Source organism: Vulpes lagopus, chromosome 7 (genome assembly GCF_018345385.1).
Source record: "Vulpes lagopus strain Blue_001 chromosome 7, ASM1834538v1, whole genome shotgun sequence".
In the NCBI taxonomy this organism is placed as follows: domain Eukaryota; kingdom Metazoa; phylum Chordata; class Mammalia; order Carnivora; family Canidae; genus Vulpes; species Vulpes lagopus.
The window spans coordinates 92,591,995-92,619,590 of record NC_054830.1 but is presented as its reverse complement, the minus strand read 5'-3'; the positions used below and the strand labels follow the sequence as shown (position 1 = coordinate 92,619,590).

The window sequence follows — 27,596 nt, the reverse complement described above, 5'->3', positions numbered from 1 at the left end:
AGGATAGCTCCTTATGCTCCAAAGCTTGAAACTTTCCTAACAAAAGTATTATTTATGTCAGGTTTTTTATGTAAATCACCTCACCCCTTAAATCCCTTACTTTTTGGAGATACCCTGATTTCTATGCCAAAAAAGTGGCTGGACACCCTCCTTCCTTAGAAAACCCCAAGTCCTGGGCAGCCCGGGTGGCTCAGCGGTTTGGTTTGGCACCACCTTCAGCCTAGGGCCTGATCCTGGGGACCCAGGATCAAGTCCCATATTGGGCTCCCTGCATGGAGCCTGCTTCTCCCTCTACCTGTCTCTCTCTCTCTCTCTCTCTCTCTCTCTCATGAATAAATAAATAAATAAAATCTTAAAAAAAAAAAAAAAAAGGAAAGAAAATCCCAAGTCCAGAGTCTCCCAGTGTCATTAGTGCCCTTAACGTCACTATCCCAAATTTCCCCCCCAAAAAAAGAATTAGGCCAGACTATATAGGCAAGTTCTTGGGAAATGAGAGACATCCTAAAGAAGCTAAATATAATTTCATACCACTAGAATATCAATTAAATTGAAATCAGTCACAAGCCAACTCAAATTATTCTACTTAAGACTGCATTCGATAGTGTCACAAAGAAGTAAAAATGTACATGCTGAACATTAAGGTGACACATGTGGCAGCTCCAGTCCTCTGCAGCAGCACTCCAGCACACTTTTTCAGCCTTCCTCTTGTGTCATCCATCAATCCTCCTATGCTACATTCAAGTGCACCAACTTCCCCCAAATATGACCAGCATTTCCCAACTGTGTCTCGTCCTCCTGTCATTCTCTGCATCACACTTTGATACGACTGTTAGTATCTTCTCCTAGCTCAAATTCAAATTTCATCACAAATTTTGTGGCCTTTCCAGACCACAAAGTACCATCATCTCTTCTTCTTTTAACCCTCCCAAAGCATTAACTGTCTGAATCACTGGTTTGACACTCAACAGAGTTCCCCATTACCATATATTCAGGAATCTCATCTGTAATTTCCTTCCAATCTTCAAGGATGGAAACATTTACCTCAGGAACAGAGTGAATATCAAGTGTCAGTGGCTCTGGCACATGTGGGTGCCAATCCGGGCTCCACCTTGGACTAACCAGGCTACCGCAGGTTATTGAAAGTTACTTCAATTCTCTGAACATTGGGTTTTCTTTCAAACAGTGTAAGGATTAAAGAGGGTGATGGATATAAAAGACACAGCACAGATCCTGGCACACACACATTCTCAAAAAGGACTGAAGTGAGGCAGGATATCTAATCTGTGAAATATCCAATTCTCATGTAAATTTTTTGGATGAAACCAGAAGGCAATAAGTAGAGCTCTGGATTTAGATTATATAAGACTCAGGTCCATGGCCCCTGGACGAAGAATCTTCCAGACAGCTTCTATTTCCTTTCCCTTTAAAAAGGAACTGGGGAGGGATCCCTGGGTGGCGCAGCGGTTTGGCGCCTGCCTTTGGCCCAGGGCGCGATCCTGGAGACCCGGGATCGAGTCCCACGTCGGGCTCCCGGTGCATGGAGCCTGCTTCTCCCTCTGCCTGTGTCTCTGCCTCTCTCTCTCTCTCTGTGTGACTATCATAAATAAATAAAAATTAAATAAAAAAAAATAAAAAAAAAAAAGGAACTGGGGTACCTGGGGGGCTCAGTCAGTTAAGCATCGGACTCTTAGTTTCAGCTCAGGTCATAATTTCAGGGCTGTGAGACAGAGCCCCCATGTCCAGCTCTGCACTGGGCATGGAGCCTGCTTAAGATACTCTCTCTCCCTCTGCCCCTCCCACCTCATTCTCACTCTTTCAAAGAGAGAGAGAAAGAGAGAGAGTGAGAGAGAACACAAACCACCCACCCAATTGTAAGCATGGCCATCAAGATGCAAGAAGACTGGGGACTGGTTGGCTCAGCAGTTTGGTGCCTGCCTTCGGCCCAGGGGGTGGTCCTGGAGTCCCAGGATTGAGTCCCACATCAGGCTCCCTCCATGAAGTCTGCTTCTCACTGTGTCTCTGCCTCTCTCTCTCTCTCTCTCTCTCTCTCCCTCCCTCCCTCCCTCTGTCTCTCATGAATAAATAAATAAAATCTTAAGAAAAAAAAAAGATGCAAGACTATGTATGTCTAGAAATTTAAGCATAAGGCATTTTTCTTTTATACAATGATGATGATGTACATGAAAGTTGGTTAGACAACTATGGCTATAAAGACATATATTGAAAATAAGATCTTAACACTTGGACATCACTTTTAACCCATCTCAGGAATCCTTCCCTAAACAGACATCAGAAATAAATCAGGAATGAAGAATCTCACCTGATCTTACAAGTGTCTCTAATAAAAAAATGAAAAAGCAAAACAACTCAGAGTAGCTTCAGTCATGTATCCACTAACCACCTGCCAACCTGTCATGAATATTCAAATATCCTGGACCCTTGGGAGGGGGTACACCACCAAAAGCATTGAGCAATGCCCACCCCACCCCAAACTGAAGGCTCATATTACACCCATGACATTTCCAGACTGCAAAGCCTCTCCGCCACACTGCAGATTCAGTGTCCAGGCCGTTTGGGATTAATCATGCCAATGTCATTTGAAGGAAGTTTATTCTGTGCACTGCTGTACATGCCAAGCAAGTTAAAGCTCCTCCGTACACCCTTTTGTAGAATTCATTTTCTCTATTCTGCATGCAAATTGTTTCTATTATAGGAAACAGCTGTTAGTGAGCACATCTTCTAGTTGAAAGTTTGAGATTTTTTCCCACCCTCTAAAGGAAATGATTTGTTACGTATTAATATTCCATAAAAGTCTGGTTTATTTTTTTTAAAGTCTGGTTTATAAGAAACTATTTACCAATGCATACCCCAATTATTTTTAAATTCAATATTTTCATAAATAACAATAAACAATGTCTGTAGAAGCACCCTGAGTTCCTAATTAGAAGCAAACAACAGGAAATTTTATACACAGTAAACATGCCAGAAAATCAGTAGCAATATGAATATAAATCTACAGTCCTAATCTGAAGAATGCCAAATTAGGGGAAGTATTTTTTTTTTTTTGGAAGTAGTTATTTACTCAAGTATCTTATAACCTAAATCATTAACATGAGTTTCTAACCTAGTTCTTATAAAGAAACAGGAGTTCAAACTAAGAAACATCTTAGCCAGTAGGGATAGTACATTAGACATAAAGCAATTATTGTTAAACTAACAGGACCACCTTTGGGATCTCCTTGCGTCACTCAGCCAAACTTCTTCATTAAGAATCCCTGTTCCATCATCACTGACCACTGTGTCACTGACATAAGATCTAAGCATCCCAAACCCTTCAACTCATTCTTCCTTGCAATTGTTTGAGAATTAGATAATCTTAAGATCTATGTAATAAAACTTACAGAACTTATTAAAGGGACATTCATCTTTGGAAAGCCATCAAATTTTTTTAGGTGAGGGTAAAATGGGAGGATTAACATCCCTTCTTGAAACTATACAAATTAATTCAGTAGAAATCACTGGAAGCTCTTATTCTTGTCAAAATCCAGCCCAGATGTTAGCTCTTTCAGAGTGTCTCCCTTGTTCCTCTTCCAAGCTTCTCTTGTTGCACTTATCAGGTTGGAGCATTTATCAGACTGTCAGATAACATCCACTCGCCTCTCAGACTCCTCCACTACATAGAGCACCTTGAGGTCAGCAACCCCATTATTACTCATATCTGTAACTCTGGGCACTAACACTGAGCCCGGTAAAGCAACAAATGTTTATTGAATTGAAATTTTTTAAGATACAGGCCATCCTTCACTGATTTCCATTGTTAAATAAGTTGCTTTCCAGGAGCAGCAATGAGTTGCTCCTAGTCACTCAAATTCTTCTCCAAACTCCCGCTCCCTAAAGTCAACATGAACTTCTGAAAGATTGGTATAGGTGAGTGACAGAAAGTGTTGTCACAGAGGAACCTTCTCTTAAAAACCAAATACTCAACATAGTACTGGTTCTAATTCTGATAGTACCAAACCTCAAGAAACTGAGTTAACAAATCGAGCCACAAGATTCCCAGGGTCATTTTGAAACTGACATTATAGAACCATAAATAGCATGTCCCCCACTGCTCTCCTTCCACACTACTGCTCATGTATTCCAAGGCTCTAAGAGACATTTCCAAAGCATTCTCTTTCCAAGTAATCACATGCATCATGAAGGTCTACCAGCACACAACACTCATGCCTGAGAGAAACAGCCCAAAGTGTATGTAAATAATAAATAATGGGTTCTTTTTCCTAAAATAGCTTTTCAAAAGTAGGCACACTACCCATATATTAGTACAACACTATCCATATACATTGACCGTTAACCTACTTAGGTTGAGCAAAAAATGCACACAAGGAAGAAAAAGGGGGAAAATAGGTCATATTCTGGTTAATGCAGAGTAAGTCAAACCTTACTCATTACCCAAGATTTTTAATATTCTTCCCTTAGGAGAAAAAGGCTTCAAAAAAAAAATCTGTGTTTGGTATAGGGAAAATAAATACCTCTTAGATGAAAAAATAAATTTGTGCTAATATCATAAAGTTTATATACAGACAAAATAAACTTAATTAAAAGATTATATTTTTTAGCACTAAAAAAAAAAAGAAAGAAAAGAAGAAGCTCTTACACATTCATAAGACCGTCACTTAAGGCTTTAAAAAAATATCATTAAGCAATAGTTTTTTCCCTAATCCTTAGGAAAACAGCTGGTAGTTTCTCTCCAGTCTGTCTGCTTAGACACTATGATTTATGCCCATCCGAATACTTCTGTTCAGGACATGGCTAGTTGACCATTGATAATTATTGGTTTTACTTTATTTACTGTGCAGAGCCCTTCAGGAAGGAAACACACCAAACTCTATATATAGACTGGTTATTACCAATGCTTTGTGATAAATGTCCCTTCCAGTTTGAGCATTTTGGACTACTTCGACTCCTGCTGAGTCTGCCATCTTTAAAGCCCCCAAGAGCAGTGAAATAGGGTGCTGCTTGGCCTATGTCTCTGCCCTCCACTGTCCTGTGGGAGCGTTTAAAAATCCAGGGGCTAGGCTCTAACAGTCTAAGCACCCCACTGCCATTGATCATGGCCAAGCATTTACACTTGAGACATCCTAAAAAGAGCAAATATCGACAGTTGGGGTTTTTGTTTTTATAAGCATACACACGAGATCACACACAAAAGATGCTGCCATTGCTTCTATTTAGCCCATTTCAAAACAGGTATTTCTAAACAACAACAAAAAAATATTTTCTTCCTTTCCTTGTTTCCCTGAAAAAGGACTAAAGGTAACATCAGGCAACTTTTGAGATCCATTGGTAAGATTTTTACCTTGCGGTGCTGGTGGTTGTTTTTTTTTTTTTTTTTTAATTAATTTTTATCTTTTTTAAAGATTTTATTTATTTATTCATGAGAGACACACACAGAGAGAGGCAGAGACACAGGCAGAGGGAGAAGCACGCTCCATGCAGGGAGCCCCACATGGGACTTGATCCCGGGTCTCCAGGATCAGGCCCTGGACTGAAAGCAGCGCTAAACCTCTGAGCCACCAGGACTGCCCTGGTGGTTGTTTTTAATTCAAACACAATTCTAAAAACCTAATTGCTTCACATGCAATAAAGAACTGTGGCCACACAAGATAACTGTCCAATTAACTTTCACAAGAAACAAGCTAGATACACTTAACTGGACAGACATGGAATACCTGTCCACCTCTTCAGGACGCACTAATCAAGGACCAACTCAAATCCCCCACCCGTTGTCAATACTGCAAAACAAAAATGGTAGTTTTCCTCTTCTGGGTTCATCATTTTCTCATTGGTCCTATTAGCTAGTCCTATTATATATGCTACTATCAAGCTTCATCCTCACCCCTATTTAATTCTAGGCTTCCCAAGAGCTATAGCTGTGCCTCCAACCACTTCTCATCTCTGAACCCAGCCCATTAGTTATGAAATGGAGTTCAGTCAATGGAACATAACTTTATTATGAACTTCAAAGGAAGAGATGGAACAAGTTTGGCAGTTCAGAAGAAAGGCCTGGGTGGGAAGCTAGGTATGAGCAAAGGCATTAGGAAAGTTCAATAGCATAATGGAACAGTTACTATAAGCAGAAACACAACTGGCACAAAAACAGACACATTGATCAATGGAACAGAATAGAGAACCCAAAAGTGGACCCTGAACTTTATGGTCAACTAATATTCGATAAAGGAGGAAAGACTATCCATTGGAAGAAAGGCAGTCTCTTCAATAAATGGTGCTGGGAAAATTGGACATCCACATGCAGAAGAATGAAACTGGACCACTCTCTTTCACCGTACACAAAGAAAACTCAAAATGGATGAAAGATCTAAATGTGAGACAAGATTCCATCAAAATCCTAGAGGACAACACAGGCAACACCCTTTTTGAACTCAGCCACAGTAACTTCTTGCAAGATACATCCATGAAGGCAAAAGAAACAAAAGCAAAAATGAACTATTGGGACTTCATCAAGATAAGAAGCTTCTGCACAGCAAAGGATACAGTCAACAAACTAAAAGACAACCTACAGAATGGGAGAAGATATTTGCAAATGACGTATCAGATAAAGGGCTAGTTTCCAAGATCTATAAAGAACTTATTAAACTCAACACCAAAGAAACAAACAATCCAATCATGAAATGGGCAAAAGACATGAAGAGAAATCTCACAGAGGAAGACATAGACATGGCCAACATGCACATGAGGAAATGCTCTGTATCACTTGCCATCAGGGAAATACAAATCAAAACCACAATGAGATACCACCTCACACCAGTGAGAATGGGGAAAATTAACAAGACAGAAAACAACAAATGTTGGAGAGGATGCGGAGAAAAGGGAACCCTCTTACACTGTTGGTGGGAATGTGAACTGGTGCAGCCACTCTGGAAAACTGTGTGGAGGTTCCTCAAAGAGTTAAAAATAGACCTGCCCTACGACCCAGCAATTGCACTGCTGGGGATTTACCCCAAAGATACAGATGCAATGAAACGCCGGGACACCTGCACCCCGATGTTTATAGCAGCACTGTCCACAATAGCCAAACTGTGGAAGGAGCCTTGGTGTCCATCGAAAGATGAATGGATAAAGAAGATGTGGTTTATGTATACAATGGAATATTACTCAGCCATTAGAAACGACAAATACCCACCATTTGCTTCAGCGTGGATGGAACTGGAGGGTATTATACTGAGTGAAGTAAGTCAATCGGAGAAGGACAAACATTATATGTTCTCATTCATTTGGGGAATATAAATAATAGTGAAAGGGAATATAAGGGAAGGGAGAAGAAGTGTGTGGGAAATATCAGAAAGGGAGACAGAGCATAAAGACTCCTAACTCTGGGAAATGAACTAGGGGTGGTGGAAGGGGAGGAGGGCGGGGGTTGGGGGTGAATGGGTGACGGGCACTGAGGGGGGCACTTGACGGGATGAGCACTGGGTGTTATTCTGTATTTTGGCAAATTGAACACCAATAAAAAATAAATTATTAAAAAAAATAAGCAGAAACACAGAAAATGATGAAAAAACAGATAATATGGATAATGTTTATACTTAGAACCTCATACCATATACATTCAGAAAGCTCAGGTGGGCAAAAAATCAATCACATATATAAAAGAGGGATCATTAACTTTGAAATGTCACAGAAAACCCCCAGATTTGGAAAAAGAGTTCAAGACTCCAAATTGGTCATGTTGAAAAAATCTTAATGGTGAACATAAAAATGACTTCATTTGTTAGTAACATGGAATCTTTACTTATAGATTTAGACTATTTCTAGCCTCTCTCTCCAAAGGGGAAAAAAGGGAGGATTGTTTTTTTTTTAATGTATGTACATTTTTAGCTTTCAGAGAAGTTACATCATCACAATTAGGAAAGCTCATCTAGCAGAAGTCAATACATTACACCTTCAGAGAATATAACTGTGATATTAAAACAAGAATAACTTCATAATCATTTCTTCAAGGAAGGTATAACAAATGACCCAACAAATACAAAAGTTGCCCTGAACTAGACAATATTAAGATTGTAGGAAATACTAAATAAAAATACTGAATTTTACATCTTTCACTAAAATTTTTTTTTTTAATTTTTATTTATTTATGATAGTCACAGAGAGATAGAGAGAGAGGCAGAGACATAGGTAGAGGGAGAAGCAGGCTCCATGCACCGGGAGCCCGATGTGGGATTCGATCCCAGGTCTCCAGGATCGCGCCCTGGGCCAAAGGCAGGCGCCAAACCACTGCGCCACCCAGGGATCCCCTTTCACTAAAATTGACAATACTTCTGCCAACCTGCTTCATAATAACTAAGTAAATGGCACTGCTTCAAAAACTGGCCTAGTGGAAATATATTTCCAGGCTAATTTGACAGGAAATAGCAAAAGTATATCTTCAGGCAAACTGAAACCTGAGACAGACCTAATTCCTTCATTGAGAATTGTTCAAATAGAAAAATCTTAAGATTTCTTTCTCATAGGTGATCACCATTTTTAAAGTTAAGCCTTAGGGCCACCTGGGTGGTAGAGCTAGTTAAACATCCAACTCTTAATTTCAGCTCAGGCCATGATCTCAGCCATGAGAATGAGCCCCATGTAGGGCTCCATGCTCAGCATGAAATCTGCTAGAGATTCTCTCCCTATCCTCTCTCCTCACCACACGTGCGTGCAGATGTGCTCATTCGAGTACGCTTTCTCTCTCTCTCAAATAAATAAATCTTTTAAAGTTTAAAGTTAAACCTTAGACAAAGTATTTTTCAGAATACCATATTTCAGAAGGTCCATCTAGAAAAGCAACATTAGTATGTGGAAAATTATCTTCTTGAAAAGTAACTAAGAACCTCTCAATATCTGGCCAAAGCATCTTCATTTCAGTGTGTAATGCTACATCAAAAAGCTGGCCATCCCACTTTCTCAAGGACTTTTTATTACTTAACCAAATATCTAAAGAGCTATTGAAGAATCACATTTCCTAAAATAATCACCTCATGACTTCTGGATGTTGCAGAAGTAAACAACTCTTGCTTGGGTCAGCCTCTGGCATCAAAGTTTTACCCCATGTTCTATATTTGACCCAGCTGTCACTAAACCTGGTGCTTTTTATTTAAAGGGGGAAAAAATGCACATGGGTGGTTCAGTTGATTAGACATCTGACTTTTGGCTTCTGCTCAGGTTGTGATCTCAGGATCCTGAGATCAAGCCCCATGTAGGGCTCTGCACTCAGCAGGGAGTCCACTTGAGATTCTCCCTCTCCCTCTCCCTCTACCCTCCCCCCACCGCCCCCTTACTCCACACTCACTCATGCATTCTCTCTCTCTCAATAAATAAATATTTTTTTAAAAATAAAAAGCCATCCCTGGGTGGCTCAGCGGTTCAGCACCTGCCTTTGGCCCAGGGCGTGATCCTGGGGTCCCAGGATCGAGTCCCACGTCGGGCTCTGAGTATGGAGCCTGCTTCTCCCTCTGCCTGTGTCTCTACCTCTCTCTCTATGTCTATGTCTATCATAAATGAATGAATGAATGAATGAATGAATGAATGAATGAATGCATAAATAAATAAAATCTTTTTTAAAAATTAAAATTAAAAAAATAAAAGGGGGGAAATACATTTAATGTCTTCGCTTATAAAATTATCCCATTTTCTCATTTATAGTAATTCATTTTTTCTCAATACTATTAGCCTAATTAATTCAAGCTAACAGGAACTATATAATCATAGGACTACAAAGTTAAGGTGGAATTCCTGCTCTCAAGCAGATGACACTTTAGCCAGGGACACTGTCATCCAAGTACAGATTCTATGCTAGAGACAAGACAGAGTAATGAACACAACTGACATGACCTCTGCACATATAAAACTTACATCCACTGATGAGAGACAGGTTGGGCAAGGAGCAAAGAGAGAACACACACACACACACACACAATACTGAGAAAGTCTTGAGTAACAAGAGCTATAGTAGTGGAAATAAGACAGGCAAATGCGAGGAGAATGGAGAGCTCCTCTTTATTTTAGATTAGTATTCCCTTCTCTAAGGAGGTGACATTTAAGTTGAGGCTTGAAAGAAGAAAAGGAGCATGTGTTGGATAGGCAGGACACAAATGCTATTTATGGTGCTTACAGAGGAAGATAAAAAAAACCCAAGCAAAATTTGTCCTTCTGTTAGCCTCCAGGGCTGCTTAGCCCCTTACCTGGATTTTCTCTCTGAGGTGAAGACGCTTCCTCCTTCCTGAACATCGCCTACTTGGATTTCTCTTCTATCCTGAAACCATCACTTAACACCCACATGGGTTTGGCTATTGATTTCACAGCATTATTTCCTAAATCTTAAAATCTCCTAATGCTACAAACTGACAAGAGAACAACATATGTACTTACAGAATCTTCATTATGATTCTTCATTGGGAAGGTTTTATAGGTAGGTATCATTCTTGGGAATTGCATGGCCTAATCTTAAATGATATACATATTTTTTTTAAGTCTGTTCTTGAAATCTCAAGAGTTCTTACATGCAGTACAGAAGGAAGCGGCTAGGGATGTGTGGGTGGTTCAGTGTTTGAGCATCTGCCTTCAGATCAGTGTGTGATCCCAGAATCCCCAGATCGAGTCCCGCATCAGGCTCCCCAGAGGGAGTCTGCTTCCCCCTCTGCCTATGTCTCTGCCTCTCATGAATAAATAAAATTAAATTAAATTAAAAAAAGGAAATGTCTAGACTAAGGAATGCCAACCATAAAAAGTAGTGGATTTTAAATGCAATTTGAGAAACAGAAAGGTCATAAAAGAAAACCTGTCTACTCAAGGGGAGGAAACCTGTGTTATAAGGAAAACAATCACACAAGTCAGGAGAGAAAGGAAGAATACAAGGGTGATGCCATTCAAAATAATTTACAATTTTCTCAAACACATATATAGTCATTTAAAAGGGATATTTTTCAACTGAAATAAAAATGTTCTTTCAATAAGTGCACAGTCTATATATAAGATCCACTTTGAAATGTGTTGTGCCCATCTTTTCTTATACAGCATACAACACCATTTTCAATACTTGGTAATTAATGTTTGCTTTATCCCTTTCTGTAGGAAAAACAAATGCTTCTGGGGAAGGAATCAAAACTGTTTTAACTTCAGAGGAAAGGTTAAGGACAAGATCTCTTTTCAACATCTTGTAGATTCTACTTTGTATTTCTCCTTAGCATTTGGCACAGATATAGCCTATCCTAAGTATCTTAATTGATTTAAGCTCCATTAGATATTACAAATGAAGACAGAATGAGGGTGAAGCTCATATGATGGCAATGGTTTCAACCTTGTGCGTACAGAAATGTGGTTCCTGTCTGGCCTGACAATATTTCAATCTCCTCAAATAAAACACGGAAATTTTCGATTACTACGCTTCTAAGGCAAGAGTTTTTGAACTATGTTCCAGGAAACCCTATAGCCTTGAGTATATATTGCTTCCACAAAAGCATTGTTTGCCCTAAACAATGAAAATTTAAACAGCCTAAAGGCCAATTCTGCACTTTAGATACAGTATTAGGGTCCCTTTGGATTATGTGAGGAAAAAAAAGTAACTCACTGCTAAGTAAAATCTGACGCTACTGCTCAAAAGTACATTATAAAAATTAACCTAAATCATTAAAGTAAATCTAGTATCAGAGTGTAAGTTTTTGCTTAACCCTGCTAAACATGGTAGTGATCTACTATTTTCTGCCTACCCTGTCTATAAAAATGAGCTGTACTGACATCTCAGTTTGATTTGTAGCTCTAACATGTCTTTGGGCTAAACAGAAAGAGATAAGAACAGGAGAAAAACAGCTCCCACTATTCTTTGTAGGTCAAAATTTGTAAAATATCTTCTGATTAACCAATGCAGTGCTAAATGCATGGTACCTTTCATGGTCTCTGAAATCCAGGAATTACTCAGTAGGAGGAAAAAGTACAAATTTAAATGAAATCAGAACCAACACAAAAACTATTAATAGCCAGTATTCTGGATAAGAATCCACAAACTGAAAAGCTTACCGGACAAACCAGGGAGCAGCAGAGAAAGTCAGTCATTGGTTTAATTTTGGCTTGTTTAAAAGAAAGCAAGTATGATTGTGCCCCCAAAAACAGGAAGAAAAGAACATTGTGGGCACCTGGGTGGTTGACTTGGTTAAGCATCTGCCTTCAGCTCAGGTCCTGATCCCAGGGATCTGAGATTGAGCCCCACAACAGGCTCCCTGCTCAGCAGAGAGCCTACTTCTCTCTCTCCCTCTCCCTCTGCCTCTGCCCCATCCCCCTGCTTCTGCTCTCTCTCTCAAATAAATAAAATCTTTTTTAAAAAGGGAGGAAAAAAGAAAGAAAAGGAATGGAAGAAAAGAAAACATTGTAATGAGTATGAATGATTCTAGGAAAAGCTTATGAGGAAAAGATTAAAGTACAAGCTGATATGCATGAGAAATACTCCACTAGATGGATAACTGAATTAGGTAACTCTTCATGGTTCCTTTCAATCTTGAGATACCAGATAATCACATTTTCTAAGAGGAAGATTAAAAAAAAAAAAAACCCACAACAGGATACTGGTAAAGAATTTGGGAGCCAATGATTAAGCAGCTTTAATCTCATTTGGGAATAATAGAGAATCACTTACTCTTGAGTACAGAAACAAAGGTAACCAAATAACGCACAAGGCACATTGACCATTGCTTCAAATAAACCAAGGAGAGTGAGAAGTAAAGAAAATTGGGACAGACTATGAATCAAGAGGAGGAAAAGAAGGCTAAAGGTTAAAATTGCCACCATACCCCAAACATAAGCGTGCAAGTGCTCAGGTAAGTTAACCACTGAAGCTTATTGTATGAATCATAAAAGTGTTTATTAACTTAAACCAAGGACCTGCTGAAAACTTTAGTTTCACAACAGGCAGCATTTTGTGGCAGAGGAAATTTCATGTAGCGTGGAGGCAGAGCTTAGTGGTCAAGAGCCAGAGCTTTTAAGAAGAATCCCTTGGTTCAGAGATCCCACCTTGGAAACTCAAATCATACATTCTGTTCTCTCAGTTATAAAAATAGAGCTAATGCTATTACTTACATCACAGAGTTCCTTAGGCTTTAAGAGATCATCCATGCTAAAGACATAAATGAGATAATCCTTATCAAGCTTCAGACAATTTCTGGAAACTAGAAATCATCCATTTATCTGACAGCAATCAAATACAAACTGTAAGTATTAAAGAACTTATTTTGAACTGTTGCAAAAATCTGCCACTCCCCCCAAAAAACACAAATACACATATTTACAATCAGTTTAATTGAACATTCTTAGATTTGGTTTTACTGTTGCACTTACAGATTCTCAACAGGGATAAATGAAAAAAGAAGATAGTCTTCTTTTTGGAATTCCTTCAGCTCAATCCACCACTAAAAGTACTAGCAGTTGGTCTACACTGTCCATTCACTTCAAACTCATAAAGCTCTAGTTAGGACATAGTGAAAAGGCAGTAAATAAAGCTTCCAAGGTTGTGTATTACAAAACAGCAACACAAAAATACTGCAATTAAAGCAAACAAGTAGAAAATACAAAAGTAATCTGAATTTGCGTCCTGTGGTGTAGTAAAAGAAAAATTAGCAAGGACTCAAGAGATATGATTCTGGTTCCATTTCTACCACAAACTCACCATACGACCTTTAGAGAGTCCCTCTGACCACTCACTCCAGATCTGCTTGGTCACAGAAGGAAACTTTCCACTTCAGAGGTGGCTTCTACATCTAAAATTCTAATATTCTGATGACAAGTCCTATGTGCTACTTCTTACTGAACTTGAGGGCAAATGCACTGTCCTTTTTCAATATCATTGGTTAGGCATAAAACACCTATCAGTTAAACACCTCATCTGCTATAACACAATCAGGAAATTGGAACAAAACAAAACAAAAAAAAACAGTAAAACCAAAACAGAATCAGAATCACACAAATTTTTTAAAAAGTGTTTCCTGGTAAAGACTTTTTCTTAAAGAAGAACTTTATTTTTATTAGACCAAAAAATAAGTGAATATTTAATTTCCTTAACAGAAGCTGTCCCATACAAAAAAAAAAATCTACAAATTAGATTTTCATCTTCTTGTTTCCATTTCAATTATGAAGTCAGATTAAAAATCCACTGAAGAAGACCCTGTTTTACATGTATAAATCAAACTAGAAATTTGATTCCTGAGGAACTTGATATAATTTAGTTATAGCAGCGTATCAACTCAAGTATTAAGGAATCAAAGATCAGAATATTCTGGCAGCATTTATGAGAAACACCATGCTCTTAGAAAGCTAAAGTGAAAAATTAAATCAACTGTTTGCGCATTAGGAATAGCACATTATGTAAAAAGCCCTTGAGTGTTATGATTTTACTATATATTGCACTTCTAACACTCTTGTTCTTAATCACACGGAAACATATTACATTGCTTTTTAAATGGAATGCACCCTGCCACAATGCACTCAATCTTAATAGTATTCCAGAACAGCATGCCCATATGAAAGATAGGTTGATGAATAGGTTTATGCCCTATTCAAGGAGATGAAACAGCTCAATAGAAAGATTAAATCAGGCTCCTGCCAGTGGTTGAATCTTAAAGTCAAAGAGAAGAACACAACTCAAACCAAATGTTACAGGCAAAGGTCAAACAAGAGAATAATTAAGACCCTAACTTGAAGAGCTAGCTAATGTTCACTCATTCAGTGTAAATCAGAAGAAAAATTCCTCCTCTTAAAGTTTGATCATAGTAACTTTCACTAAGTTCCAAAAGATTAAATTATAAAACTGAATGAAGGTGAGCTAAGTCCCAAAACAACCTTTACAGGGAACTGCTCCTCTTAATGGAACTAATGAAACTTGCATGCAAAATTACACATTAGAATCACTAATATCACACTTTAAAAATTAATCCTAGATTTATTAAATATCAAATATTAATAGAAGTGAATTTTGCTAAGAGCCTTTCAGTTCATTTTTGTGTGGAATTCTATTACAGCCTAATTCATTTATATAAAAACTGATGAAATTTACAAGAGTGAACTAGCAATTTATGATTCCAGAGTACTCTTTTTGTTTATTGACTTGAATGTCCAGCCACCAGTCCCAACCCACCCTAACAGGGGATCTAATTAAGTGGACGAATGTATCTCTCTCTGTAAGTGCACTATTTATACGATGGAAATACTAACTCAGTTATAAGAAAATTTGGGTGAAGTATAAAAATAGTGTTAAAACAATGGGAAAAATAAAAGTTGCTTATCATGCTTAAGTATTATGGAAGCATTATAACCCCATCTGGAGAAAAACTTGGCTTATTTAAATCGATCATAAGACAACATATATCTGTGTTTTATAAAGGTCATTTTCCTCATGTGCTGTCATAACCTATGTGGACAATACGTCTAATTAGGATAACACCTAAATGAATTAAGTAAATTGTGTGAATTAATACACTCATACTTGTATCATGGCCTGTGGAGCATATACAATCAACAGAAAAAGACTATCACGAAGGCAAATAAGCTTTATTAATTCCTTTTCCTTGTTATTCTGTTTAATGAAGAAATGCTGAGAGGGTAATTCTAAGTCCATCTGACCATAATCTGGAGTCAGGGAGGGTGTAAACCAAACAATAGAACTTGAAATACCACAGGAAGAAGTTTTTAATGTTTTATAATAATGACTCATTTATAAATAAATAGAATTGCTCTCATATATACTCCAACTTCTCCAAATAAATACATACCATACACTGCAAATAAGTCATTTTCTTTCCTACTTATGACAAAGAGCAGTAAGATATTTAGAAGACAGCACATTTCAAATAATTTCTTCCTTTGAGATAATAATAAAGGTATGATTTATTTAACACCTTTCACCAAGTCTCTGAAAGATCGCTGATGTCACATAAATCCATAACATAAGGAAATAAGTAGCCCAAGAGTCCTGCCAGCCTCCCCTTTTTACAGATGGAATATGACAACTTAAGCAATTTACTCAGAGGTCAGGGAGCTAATTCCTGGCATTCAATCAATAGATATTTATTAATGGCTTCTATGCCCTGCACTCTGTGATGGATGCTTGGATGAAAAGTTATTTTCTTCTTTGTGTTTATTTGTGTCTTCTCATTTTCCCACAAAAAAACAAAAATTCTTACTATAATAAAAAAAATGTTTAAAACAATCATGTGACTCTTACTGAAGAGAAATTCAGAGAAGAGCAAAGTTTCTAGAATGTGAAATATTTAAAAGTCAAGGAAAACTGAGATCCAAGTTTCCCACTTATATATACCTTCCACTATACATCCATCCCTATTGGGGAAAAAAATCCAATATGTTAATAGTTGAATTCTGTAGAGAAACCAGATTTAGAGCTAGCAAATCTGCATTCTCTGCCTGGCTCTGACATTTCCTAGCTGGAGTAACTAACTTTAGGCATGTTACATAACTTCTTTCTACCCCAGATTCTTCATTCCCTAAAATAACAAAAAGCATCACTGTGCACATCCAGTGTAGTATTTTAGGTATGTTACAAGAAAATCATTTTGTAAATGCTAAATTTCTACCAAACATTAGTCTTAACACATGACTATTTTGCCAACAGTTATACATACTTCCACTAAACGGAGTCAAAGAAAAGATGCCATTTAGCCAAAGTTTCTGACTAACCAAAAGGTAGGTGTTAGACATTAAAATCATAGTTCCTGCCCTTAAGAATACTTCCCACCATTTTATGGGTACAGAGCTCTTCTAGGATGTGGATATAATGTCCCATCACCATAAAGCAAGGAAAATGAAGACCTCAAAAAAAAAAAAAAAAAAGAGTAGGATAACATGATTCTGCTACATTATTGAGATAAATGATCTAAATTTGTAAGTTTCCTTGACAAATATGGTTTACTAGGACTTTATATTTTAGTTTAATGCCTCTGTCCTCTCTCCATGGCTTTAATCCCAGCTTCATTTAGATAATGTGTTATTGCTACCAAAATATATGTTTCTAGAAATTTGTTTTGATATTTAAAACCCCAATATTATTTAACTATTAGGATTTTTATTTGCCTTAAAATTATTGAGGTAACAAAAACCATATTAATAAGCTAATAAGCAAATTTTTCAAGTCACATGGATTTTTCCTGGGTAGGTAAATCTTCCATGATTCTAAGCATCACTACCTATTTCCAACAAGTATGTTGCTAGCCATTCATTGACTCCCTTCATAAGCATTGCATTTATTACACACCAGGACTAAAAATTCAAGCATGAATAAAATAAGGACTTATTCTGGGACACCTGAGTGGCTTAGCAGTTGAGCGTCTGCCTTTGATTCCAGGTCCAGGGATCGAGTCCCGCATCAGGCTCCCTGTGAGGAGCTTGCTTCTCCCTCTATGTCTCTGCCTCTTTCTGTGTGTCTCTCATGAATAAATAAAATAAAATAAAATAAAATAAAATAAAATAAAATAAAATAAAATAAAATAATAAAATAAAATAAAATAAAATAAAATAAAATAAAATAAAATAAAATAAAATAAAATAAATAAAATAAGCACTTATCCTCCAAAAATTGTAGTTAGGTATTTTTGGTCCAGACACTTAATCCTCCCCACCCATCCTCAGGTTGTAACATGAAATTAAAGTGCCACATCTAGTAGCAATAGTTCAATATTCTGGATGGTACAAACATCTATGGTTTTAAACTAACCATAGAGAAAGTACATGCATGTTTTTTATATAGCAGTTCTTGTTAAAAGAAAAAACTTTTCATAAGCTTTAATACAAACACTAAGTAAACCCAATTTAGAAATATATTAAGTTCTAGGGCTCCTGGGTGGCTCAGTCATTGAAAGTTGGCCTTCTGCTCCATGATCCCAGGGTCCTGAGTTTGAGCTCCACATGGGGCTCCCTGCTCAACAGGAAGTCTGCTTCTCCCTCTCCCTCTTCTGCTTCACCTGCTTGTGTGCATGAACGTCCTCTCTCTTGCTCTCTCAAATAAATAAATAAATAAGTCTCTTAAAGACAAAGAATAGATTAAGTTCTGAACATAACATTCCTTAATATTAGTTCAGCAACTTAATGACGATTTGATCTTCTCCTAGTCAACCAAAAGTCAGACACCCTCACTAATAAACTTCAAATGCAACTCTTTCTATACTCTGTGGTGTTATCAATGCTAAAAAAAAAAAAAAGGAAGAGGAAGAAAGGAAAAAAGGAGGAAAAAAATCTTAGCTAAGACTCCATTAGTTTAATTACACTAAAGCAGTGGTCTCTGTATCCCAAATGTGAGCCTCATTTGGGAAATTTGAAAGAAATGCCAATTCTCTGTCCCTACCCTGGACCTCTTGAATTAGAAACTCTGGAGTAAATAGACCCAAAGATCAGTTATTCCAAATCTTTCAGGCAATTCTGATGCCTGCTCAAGTGTGAGAACTGCTGCCTTAGAGATTCTCTCATGCACTCACCATCGTCCAAGCAGAGAGGCTCTCTATTTCTTTGAATCAGTTTTTTTCATTGCTTCAGTTACACAGGGGCTGTTTCTTTCTCCATCAACTGGGTAAGTTACTTCCTTCATTCCATAAATTACACATTTTCTAAAACATCACTATTTTTTAAAGGACTGAGTACAATTTTCCCATAAGAAATTTTTTTCTAATACTATTTTAGTAATACAAAAATTGTTTTAACACTCAATTTCACCAACTGTATTTGAAAAAAAAAAAAAACAGCAAGAACAAACAAAATGCTCAGGAGAAGCTTATTATTCTTAACGTGATAATAACACAAAAGGTATGCCTGTTTACTGCTTAAGCAGACCCAGCCCGGAAAACGTAGACATGGTCATAGAAGGAACTTTCTAAATAAACATCAGAGCTAAACAACAGTTGGCTTTTCACTGGCTGGCAAGGAATAGGACTCAGTCCAAAATTCAAGCCTAATCTACCAGATAATATGCTAACTTTTCCCAGAAGAAATGTCAAGAACAGAGTAATCCCATAATGTCACTGCTATGAAAAACCATAATCCTAACCAAAAAAAAAAAAAAAAAAAGCCAAAGCCAAAAAAAAACCAACTGTGTTAATAAACTCAAAGAGCAAAGTAGCTGCAGGCTGTTTAACTGTAATGGACTCAAAGCCTGGCCCATGTACAACAATGAAGTACAATACATAAATAATTATTGTGCAACTTGCAAATTACTACCGTACTTTCTAGTCATTGCATAAGTAGACTTTATTGTGCCACACTCTTGACGTCTATTCCTAGAAGGCTAGAGATGATGCCCAATAGAAGTGTCAAATGCCTAGAGACATGGAATCAAGTCGATTCCTTTAACTGATGATAAAATAACCAGCCCCTTGACACAAAGGGACTCTGACCTTGCTGCAGCTGCTTCTGATTTGCAAGTGTTGGCTGGGAGTATCCTTTTCTGTCTCTTGGCTCCTAAACTTGCAATATATCATTTCTGAGGACCTTGACATTATTTCTATAACTCTTTAATTATTGGACTCATTTGAAACAAAAGATTCTTCGGTAACTTAAACTTAAGACCACACAGAAACTTTTATAATAACCTACTTAAATAAATGAGTTAAGTAAACTGGAGGAGGGGGTTTAAAGGAGTGGTAAAGAGCTTGCATCTGTTATAATGTAAAAGCAAGCTAAATTTAGAAGACTAGAACACCTTAACTATTAGCTTTGGGTAGATAGTATAATGTCCAAATGCAGCTGTGAGTACTTTCATTTTCAATGACTAGCTGATCCACATATAATATTTATTATAGTAAGCCAATTATTTTTCAAGTCATTGCTTATAAATGGACCTACCCTATCTTGTCAGTCTGGATCCTATACATAAATGTCCTCACTCATGTGCTACAAGCCTCAGTCTACCCCTATAAACTTCTGCCTTCATTTAGCAAAGACAATGAGCATCCCATCTTAGCCTCAATACCATCCTGATTTGATTTCATACTACATAACAGCCTCCTCTCTGATCTGGTTGTTAGCTCAAGAAGAGAGTGCCCTACAAGCACTTTGACCAAAAAGGAGAAAAAAGCAGACCAAATAAGTGTCCCAAGACTCTAATTTATTGAGAGCAAATTTCTCCCACAGCTTGTAAACAGATTCTTCAGGCAACAATCATGAAAAGCACTTTAAATAAACACACTCATTTGCAAGAAAATGTTCTAAATACTGCTATTCTAAAACCTATCTGAACTCGCTGAATATTTTTAAATGGTTGGTGGGTGCAAAGAATAGTGTTCTAGCCAATGGAGGACTTCATTGTCATAAGTGAATATCCAAAGACTTGTGGCTGACCTAGAATAACTTGATTCTATGAATTCACCAAAGGACTACGAGCCTATTATACAGGCCACTCATCAAGCCAAAGCTTTGAGGCAACTTGACATTATAAAGCAATGGCAAGAGAAAGGGAACAGAAAGAATGAAAAATCCATTGCCTTAAGAGTTGATTCATGCATTTTAAAGGTCGGTGTGATTTATACCACCTTAAGGCTCAAGGTGAAGTTATTTGTGCTGATGGAAAGGCAGTATAGAAAGCAAAAATTCAAACACAGCAGAAATGCCAACCATTTGATTGGTAATGGCTATGCTTTCTACAGTAAGTTTTTATAATGTGAAAGAGGGTATATTCATATTTATCAGTAATGTACCTTTAAAAAGGCAAATCACATACTACTAAGTCTTTACAAATTTTTACATACTACTGAGTCTTTACAAAATTTTTTTACAAATTTTTAAGATTCATAACAAATTTCCCCTCCTAGAAGCCATCCTGCATTTTATTAACTTGAGGGTAATAATTTCAAATTCTGAACTGCTGCATTAAAAGTGAGGCACAGGGCAGCCCAGGTGGCTCAGTGGTTTAGTGCCGCCATCAGCTCAGGGCATGATCCTGGAGACCTAGGATCAAGTCCCACATCGGGCTCCCTGCATGAACCTACTTCTCCCTCTGCCTGTGTCTCTGCCTCTCTCTCTCTCTCTCCCCTCTCTGTGTTTCTCATGAATGAATAAAATCTTTTAAAAAAAAATTTTTTTTAAATGAGGCACAAATCTCCTTTAAGTAATATGCAAGAATGTATTAGCATATATTAAATAGTTTCATACGACTTGCTACTATTGGGCTGCTGTATTAAAATTAGTGATGTATATTAAAGAAAATCCAACAGGATCAGAATTTACAGTTGATTAAATATGGTACTTGGCTCATTTGTATAAAAAAAAAAAATGAACCAAGGTCCTTAGGTCAGGAATGCAAGCACCCATTTTCACAGTAGTTTTATGGAAAAATCACACTTGACTTTCATTACTTTGATATACATTACCTACCTTTTCCAGGAATTTGGTATACCATAAATATGAGGGCTACCAATCCACCAAAGTTGAGTCCTCCTCCAAAATACAGGTATCTTATTTTGATGGGTTGAAGGTAGCATACCAATAAAACTACCAATCAGGGTGTTACTCAGCAACAAAACTGTCCTACTGGAGCAAAATACACATTTTACTAATGTATATTTTCCTAAATATCAAGTGAGAGAATGCTACCTAAAAATTTTCCCAAATGTGCAAAACCAGTTAGGAAATGACTATCCCAACATTAATGCTTTTATTTGGAGAAAATATTTCTGGATAAAATGCCTTACAATAAATAAAGTCAACAAAACAGCAGGGAAAACCAGTATACACTCTTTTTGGTTTGGTGTCATCTTCTCTACAAGTACAAAAAAGGCAAGTTAGTGAGTTGTTTTCGAAACAAGTTAGAGAGACCCAAATAGGAGAAATATTTTAAAGCAGAGTCCTAAGACAGCAACTTTACTCTGATGAATGTAACTGAGAGCCAAATATGTCATGTGGCAAAGCTTCTTCACAGACGTCAGCATACTTCACCCACACGTTTCTTCTTTATATTATGCAAATAAGTTATAGAAGAAGTCACCTGTAAAAGAGTACCCAGGAAACCCCAATGAATTTATATCTTAAAAATAAAAAAGTGGGGCATCTGGGTGGCTCAGTAGTTGAGCATCTGGTTTTGGCTCAGGTCATGATCCCAGAGTCCTGGGATGGTGTCTCGCATCAGGCTCCTCACAGGGAGCCTGCTTCTCCCTCTGCCTATGTCTCTGCCTCTCTCAGTGTGTCTCTCACAAATAAATAAAATCTTAAAAAAATAAAATAAGTAATGGCACCTTAATTCAAAAGTCATGGAGGAACAGATGTTAGAATAAATGACAATATATAGCTATAAACTAAAAATTCAACAAAAAGTTCACAGAATTATACTGGAAGCTCTCTTAATTATATCATACTTGGTTGAAATTCCTTAGAAATGCCAATGAAACCCAGTCTTCTAAGTATTTAAAATGAAAAATATTTTACATTCTAAGACAATATCTTATTTTGAAGCTCCTCTCTGTCTAAAAATATGTGGTCTTCATCCTAAAGACTGATATTTCCTTAATTTCTCAACATTAAACATAAATTGTTAATAATGAAGTGGATAAAAATTATCAGTTAGCTACAGTATCATGATTTAAATTCATATCAATGACTGTGGAGTATGTTAAGGTATGTATCCTTTAAACAGAAGTCTTTACTATCTGTGAATAAAAAGGTCAGGCTTCAGAACCTACGGTCTTTTGTTTTCTCCATCATGTTATAAACATGCTATAAATAGTTTGACAGACAGTTTCACCTTTAATTGAACCAACTCTGACTACAACAGGGATATGGACTTTTGTCTCCTCCCTTCCCTGGGGCCCAGTGGGATAGATGCCGGAGGGATTCCATGCAAGTTTTAGATGTCCTGGACTTAGAACCTATTTGTTTTGGAACCATAGGTCCTTTCTTATTCAATTCTTCTATTTGCCAGCAGAAAACTGGAACAAAAATAAAAAAGTCTAATGTGTTGACTTCAAGGTTGGTTCCATCAGTCATAATAGGAATTTTCAAGGCCTTTTTTTTTTCTTTTTAATTAGGCAATAAACTTGACAAGGCGCTTACACTTTGTTGGGTTTTATTTTTTTAAAGTGGTGTTTTAAAATGTGAAACCCAGGTTCTGGTTTACAAAGGCACTGGCCTTCAGATCCTGATGTAGTCTCTCATCTCCAGTTAAAAATCTTTGAAAGTAGGGGCACCTGGGTGACTCAGTGGTTTTGTGTCTCCCTTCGGTTCAGGTCCTGGTCCCAGGGTCCTGGAATCGAGTCCTGCATCAGGCTCCCCACAGGGAGCCTGTTTATCCCTCTGCCTCTCTCTGTGTATCTCTCATGAATAGACAAGTAAAATATTTTTTAAAAATCTTTGAAAGTAGACCTCCCTGACATGGAAACAAACTCTGCCACCCAAAACTAAAGCTATTAACCTATCTGAGCATAATGTTCTACCGACTGGCAGGATGATAAAGGAAGACAAAGGAAAAAAAGAAAAAAAAAATCTCAGAAACCCCTCCTCTCCTACCTGCTCTGGGACTCAAGGCCCAAGCAGAGCGACATCATTTCTCCCCAGTATTCGTTCCTCTATACAATCAGGGGTGAAGCTGGCATCTTTCTGCCTCCACAGTCCTCTTCCAATGACACACTGAGAGGAACTAATCTGAATGCTGTGAGTTGTGTTTGCAAGCTCACTTTTACCCTAAAATGAGAGAGCAACCATGAGGCTATAAAAAAAAGCTACAAAGAAAATCCCAGAGAAAAAGGAATATTTTCGATGACTGTATGTATCATAGATTACTAACCAGTAAAACATTTAGGGTTTATTTTAAGTGGGAGCAGAGGAAGTGCTGTTCCAGTCTCTGCCAACTTCATCCCCTATTTACAACTGCCCAAATAAGAAGTACAATCATCATCTGGGCTGGAGCAAGGAAAACAATAGCCTTGTCAACTAGAGCTGAGTGAGTATGGCAGTGGTTTCCACACAACACGGGATAAGAAGGCGTCTTGCGGCCCATCGGTGACCTGGCATGCTTACTGGGCTGGTAGCAACTGCACCAGGGAGCAGCCTCCCACTCCTCCACCCCAGCATTCTTCCCTCTGATACGTGAACTGAAGTTAACATGACAGACTTTGCCTTGTTTATGGGGCTCTATAAACATTGCTGGCTCACACTGAAGAGGTGCACAGAGGAGAGGGGAGGTGAGTTCTATGAAAACAGAGTTGTCTTGTGCAGCACTGGACTCAATGCCTAGCACAGAACAGGTGCTCAATTTTCAATTTTTTGAGGAAGTTCCATCCTATTTTCCAGAGTGGCTACACCAGTTTGCATTCCCACCAGCAGTGTGTGTGGGTTCCTTTCTCTGCATCCTCGCCAACATCTGTCGTTTCCTGACTTGTTCATTCTAGCCAGCAATGTCCACAATAGCCAAACTATGGAAAGAGCCCAGATGTCCATTGACAGATGAATGGATAAAGATGTGGTGTGCATGTGTGTGTATATGTGTGCGTGTGTATTTCCATCCAGAAAAAAAAAAAAAAAAACACCAAAATCTTGCCTTTTGCAACAACGCAGATGGAACCAGAGGATATTATGCTAAGCGAAATAAGTCAATCAGAGAAAGACAATTATCATATGATCTCACTCATGTGGAATTTAAGAAACAAAACAGAGGATCATAGGAGAAGAGAGGAAAAAAATTAAACAAGACAAAAATCAGAGAGGGAGACAAACCATAAGACTCTTAATCATAGGAAACCAACTGAGGGTTGCTGAAGGGAAGGGGGGTGGGGGAAAGGGGTACCTGGGTGATGTAATGAGCAATGGGTATTATATAAGACTCATGAATCACTGAACTCTACTTCTGAAACCAATAGTATATGTTAAGTAATTGAATTTAAATTAAAAAATAAATAAAAGTAACTCTGTATATACAAAAAAGAAAAAGATAGGAGGAAAAAAAAAAAAAAACAGGTACTCAATAACCATATACCAAATGATAGGCACACGCCTTTTGAAAGTAAGCCAGAAATGTAACCCAGAATCACGTATGGTGAACTGCAGGGTGTGACACTATGCCCTGTCAAGGGACAGACAACTCAAACTACCCATCATGGTCTTATGAAGGCCTCCCTACAAGTCAAGGCTCAAAGATCCCTCAGATATCTTCTCTTCTTCTGCAAACTATCACTAAGATACAGCTACAACAGGGTAAAAAGAGCACAGGCCTGGGAATAAGATGACCGGGTTTCAAATTTAAATCCAACACTTAATAGCTATGACCTGGGGCGAGTCACTTTAACCTCTCAGCCCTCCTCCAGTGTAACAAGGGAATACCACTTATTTCAGTCTAGTTGCTTTTAGAAATGAGGCTGTGTTTGTGAAAGCACCTGGAGGGAGGGAAAAACGGGAGGGGGTAGAGGAAGGAGGAGGGAGGATGGCTGGCTTCTGCAGAGGTGCCGTCCCACCTCCAGGAACTCAGAACCCAGTCTCCACAGAAGACTGGGATGGAACAGCAGTGGTGCCCCTGTACTTGAGAGACTATGGAGGAGGAGATTGACAGCACCTCATGACAGTTTGGATTTGAAGGCTCACCATTACAGAGATCCTGGTCTGCCCTCATCTGGCAGGGCCTGAATTTGTTTTCTCATGTTATTTCTAACATGACGGATCTCTTTAATTACTGAGGGAGGAAGGGGGTGGATAATTTGGAAGGAACTGCTTAAAATGGTGTCCTCTGTAAGTTTAATGTTTTAATATGACATAATGCTGTTGGTTGTTTGGGGTGGGGGGGAAGGCGGGGTGTTGCTGGCTCTTTATATGCTTTTAGGTTTCTTATTAAAGTTTTTAACTTTGTACTTGCATCCCAAGGCAATTACTGTGAAGGGTGTCTTTTAAGGACTATAACTATTTCCCTAATTCTTCTGCTTTTTATGTTGTTACTGCTGTTGGCCTCCCTTTACATCTAGACCAAACTATTTGTCTTTTTTCCTACAGCTTTTTTTTTTTTAACACAAGAGGGAATACAGGTGATTCCCCTGTCCCTGCCTCATACAAATCCTGAAAAAGAAACCAGAAGTTTTTCAAATTAGTGCCCTGTTCTAAGTTGAGACCCTCCCCTGGGAAGAGCTAACCTATTTGACTCAAAGCAAGCAGTTCAGAGAGAGGAGAAAAGAACAAAGCTTAGAGAAGTCAGGTACTACAGTTTAAAGTTCTGGGTTGCCCCTATCTGGGTAAGTATAACATTTCAGGTAAGTTACAACTTTCCAGTGACTCAGTTTCCTTAATTTGACATGGGCAGTTATAATCTGTTTTAGCTTGCTTTCTGGGGATGCTGTAAATAACACTATTTTCAAAAGTAAAAGTATAGTAGAAATAAAAGGCATCAAAATCCACATCTGAAATATCACACAGATAATATTCATTTGGGGATATAACCAAATTTGTGAAATATTTTTCAGAGAAATGATGTACCACAACGATTCAATTCCCATCATTTATAACAATGCTGTAATGCATATTGTTATATGAATACATAATACAATTCAATAGAGTGAATTATGTGCAAGTATGGGTAGAAATTATCTAAAGCCTATGCTCTAAACCATTGTAACACAATACTTCCACAGGGCTGAATGAAGCTTCTGGTGCCCTTTAAACATAAAATATGAAAATATCACAGCCTATAACAAGGTGCACACCTTTCTAGAAACACAAAAGATATTTTATTTGTTCCCTTCCTTTGCGAAACACCAGATATTCTCTCCCGCTGCCTTGGTCTTTGGAGAGCAGATTTAAGGCAACAAAGTAAGCAAAATGTATAAGAAAAATATGAGAGCTAAAATAAAATTCAAAGTTAGCAGAAACAACTGTTGCTGCTTCCTTGACAGCCAAACCATAGGCCACAAACCTGCTGGAGCACAATGAGGCCTTTCCATTTCAATCCTTCCTACTTCAAAGAAAGGGAGCCTAGAAATAAGCATGTGAAACAGCTCCTCTACTAGCCCCTGGTACAAGGCCTCCTCTGGCTCCTTGCTCTTCACCTAATGCTTCTAGTTCTGGAAGTTTCCCTTCATGCAAACAGATCCACTTGAGTAATCCCTAGGCTGAGGTGAGCAAAGACAAATTTCCATATGGAAACTCAACAATGGTGGATTGACAGTTTCAGATGCAGCCAGTCTGCTGCTGGCCTAATTCAAAGCTGCATCCTCAAAGAGGGTCAAGATTCTTTTTCCTCCATATTGGAGAAAGTCTCACCCTCTGGGCTGGGCACTTCAGAGCAATTTTACTCTTTAAGACCCAAGTACCTGTCTATGCAGCCCAATAGAGTTAGAAAGATAAGCACTTAATTCACAAAGGATTCATGCACTATCTCACTGGACCAGCCTTCCTATCTTTCTGGAAACAAGAAAATGCCATCCAGTAAGAACCCCTTTTATATCCCAGAGTGCCTCATGTAGTGATGGGTAGACAGCAGATGCTCAATTAGTTCTCTACTGACCACCTATTTATTAAGTGCTATGTACTACAAATACAAAGATAGCTAGAGCAGAAAGTCTCCCATCAAAGAACAAGCCTGTAAATAAGTG

General features: G+C 38.0%; 1 protein-coding gene across 2 annotated transcripts in view; it reads right to left on the bottom strand.

The window, feature by feature from the left end:
* MLLT3 (MLLT3 super elongation complex subunit) overlaps window positions 1–27,596 on the bottom strand; it is a 277,428-nt gene that overhangs the window by 119,657 nt on the left and 130,175 nt on the right. The window lies entirely within an intron of this gene.